A 3,308-nucleotide genomic window follows, 5' to 3' on the forward strand; every position below is an offset into this window, starting at 1 on the left:
AAAAAAAAAAAAAAAAAAAAAGAGATATTATTGAAGTACTTTGGGAAAGTGAACTCAAACTGGGTATTAGATTTTTTTAAATTATTGTTAATTTTGTTGGGTTTGATAATGATTGTATGGTTATGTTAAAAATTAGCCTTTATCTGTTAGAGGTATATACTATTTAAAGGTGAAATGATATTATGCCTGAGATTTTCTTTAAAATACATCAGCCAAAAAAAGGTGGATAAAATAGGAATGCCACAATGTTGATAATTGCTGAGGCAGGTGATAGGTACCTGGGAGATCATAGAATCATTCTTCCTGCTTTTGTGAGTTTGAAATTTTCCATGATGAGAGTTTAGAAAAAAGAAGTAAGCTTGTAAGTTCAAAAAGTTCCTAGGAAACGCCACTCCCTTGCTGACTCTATGTGGAAATTAAGCGAGATAATATATGGATGCTCGATAAATTTTGGTTCCTTTCCTCTTGCCCAAAACCTGCCTTCACTGCATTCCAGTTCATGAGCCCAGGGTTGATTGCTGTGATCCTGAGCTGCGTCTGGATAGGTTATGCTTGGCTTTCCAGAACAGAGCAGAGTCCTGATTCTTTTCCAAAGAAGACATTAGTCATCTTGGAATTTCTATCAGGATTGGCAGTCTCTCATGAAAGCTGGGATGGGACAGACAGGAGAGGTGCTGGGATCGTGCCCGTCCACAGGTCCCAGGTCCTTCCCACACACACCACCAGCTCTTGGGATTTGGGAGCTGGGTCCAGCAAGTTTTGCAAAAATGAGGAGCAGGTGTGGGAAGTGCACAGCCCCAGTGCTGGGCAGAAGGTGAGGGCAGAGGAGTGGGAGTGTCTTCCCGGTGCCTCCTCTGAACAACTCTTTGAACATTCATTTGTCTCTATCAGGAATATAACTAAAACCTTATCTGCTAACAGTGCCTGGCACGTAACAAGGCCTCAAAAATGTTAGTTCTCTTCTTCTCACATCTTATCAGTTAGCACAGACAGCCATTCATTGACACCGATCCAAAAATAAGAATGATATAAAGAATAGGTACTCAGAGAGCCAGGAAATACATGCAGGACACACGCGAGAGATACCAGGGCAAAGGAAATGGAGTTCGATAGGAAAGAGGACAAAAATCTGAAGAACGAAGAGGACCAAGAACAATTTAACAGGTCCATGACTTTGCCTAGGCTGAGCCGTGGCTAAACCACCTTTGCCAAAGATCTAACCTTTGACAGATAACTCCTGATCCGTGCAATGATATGAAGTGTTCTCAAGGGGGTGATCCCCAACTAGACACCAAACATGGCCTCTGAGGACACAAGCTTTGAGAGTCTGCTCTCAGTCTGGAGCAGCCGCTGGGCAGGAAAAAAGGATCCCCGGTGTTTCCCAAGCATGGAACTTCAGCTTAAGTCAGGATCTCTGTGGGAAGGGCCTGGGAGTCCACATTTATAGCAAGAACCCCCACTGGTTCTTACAATCAGGCCAGGTAGGAAAACTCTAGGTATTAAGATGGCATTTCTCATGGTGATGGAACACCTGCATCAGAAGCCCCTTGGGAATTTATTAGACCAATTGCAGATTCCCAGGCCCTATCCTGGATCCAGAGAGTCAGAATGACACGATTAGGATCCTGGAATCTGCATTCTTTTTCTTTTTTGAGATGGAGTCTCACTCTGTTGCCCAGGCTGGAGTGCAGTATGCGATCCCTGCTCACTGCAACCTCTGCCTTCCGGGTTCAAGCGATCCTCCTTCTCAGCCTCCTGAGTAGCTGGGATTGCAGGGGCACACCACCACGCCTAGCTAAGTTTTGTATTTTTAGTAGAGACAAGGTTTCACCTTGTTGGCCAGGCTCATCTCAAGCTCCTGACCTCAGGTGACCTGCCTGCCTCGGCCTCCCAAAGTGCTAGGATTACCGGCATGAGCCACCATGTCTGGCCTGAAACCTGCATTTTAAAAAATGGTTTCTAGGTGATTCTGGTGTGCCCTACAGTTTGAGAACCATGGAAGCTCAGCATGATGGCTAAAAGCATGGGCTGCAGGGCCACAGTCCCCAGGTTCAAAGCCTTATTTCAACATTCACCAACTATGGGACCTTAGGTAGGTTACTGGATGTTTCTCTATATCTCAGTTTACCTATCTGTAAAATGAACATGACAGTATTTACTTATAATAATTTTACATTTTTATATATTTATACATATATTAATGTATAAATGTAATTATATATTACAATATATTTAATAGATATAATAGTTGCCACACATAATGTGTGGCAAGCACTTGGCACGGGCTTTAGAACACCACCATACCCACTAATTGTCATCTATTATAATCCAAAAGCCAGACTCCTCTGCCGCTCTTTCCTCCAAACTCCTACTGTGTTTTCTTGGTACCTCCTTCTTGGTACAGCCTTGGGTAGAGTCTGTCTGTGACAGGGTTACTTATGTGCACACCTACCTCCCCTGCTAGACTGACACTGGACTGCCAGAGGATGGAGCTCATGCCTTTTTTTTTTAGATGGAGTTTTGATTTGTCACCCAGGCTGGAGATTATGCCTTTTTTTTTTTTTTTTTTTTTTTTTTTTTTTTTTTTTTGAGAAGGAGTCTCACTCTGTCACCCAGGCTGGAGTGCAGTGGCACCATCTCAGCTTACCACAACCTCCACCTCCCAGGTTCAAGTGATTCTCCTGCTTTAGCCTCCCAAGTAGCTGGGATTACAGGCGCATGCCACCAAGCCTGACTAAATCGGACCATTTTTTTTAAACGTCAGCTCCCCCTGCTCTTTGTAAGACATTGTATCATGTTCATTAGAGTTGGAAGGGCTTTAGCAATCACCTAATCCAGCCCCTCACTTTGCAGATGAGGAGACTGAGCGTATCACAACAGCCAATAATTGAACCTGGGGTTGATGCCTGCACTGCCACCTTTCAGCTATGCCATTTGAGCCCCAACTCTTCATCTTAAAAATGGGTATAATAATGTACACTTGCCTATGTACTAAGCAGGTGCCTTGTGAGTAATACTGACGAGGAACTCTTTGGCAACCTGCAAGGTATCATTACTATTGCAGCACGGTATTGCCTCTGCCTCCATAAATATTCATTGAACCATAGTGGTGCAGGGCAAATTATCCAGGGATGCCAGAATAATTGCAGGGGCTACTACTCACCTGTGAGGCTGACAAAGGAGAGAGCCAGTCGTGTTGTTCATAAGATGGCTTTTGGAGCCTTCATCATTCAGGCCAGAGCCTACTACTTTCAGACCCCACATTCAGCTTTAATGCCTTTTAAACTTTTTTTTTTTTTTTTTTTTTT

At 43.6% G+C, this 3,308-nt stretch overlaps 1 protein-coding gene across 1 annotated transcript in view; it reads right to left on the reverse strand.

Moving 5' to 3' along the window:
* The window catches only part of MMP24 (matrix metallopeptidase 24), a 51,245-nt gene that overhangs the window by 18,386 nt on the left and 29,551 nt on the right, over positions 1-3,308 (reverse strand). The gene's annotated exons all lie outside the window — the stretch shown is intronic.

This window comes from Cebus imitator, unplaced genomic scaffold (assembly GCF_001604975.1).
Source record: "Cebus imitator isolate Cc_AM_T3 unplaced genomic scaffold, Cebus_imitator-1.0 Scaffold18, whole genome shotgun sequence".
Lineage (NCBI taxonomy): Eukaryota > Metazoa > Chordata > Mammalia > Primates > Cebidae > Cebus > Cebus imitator.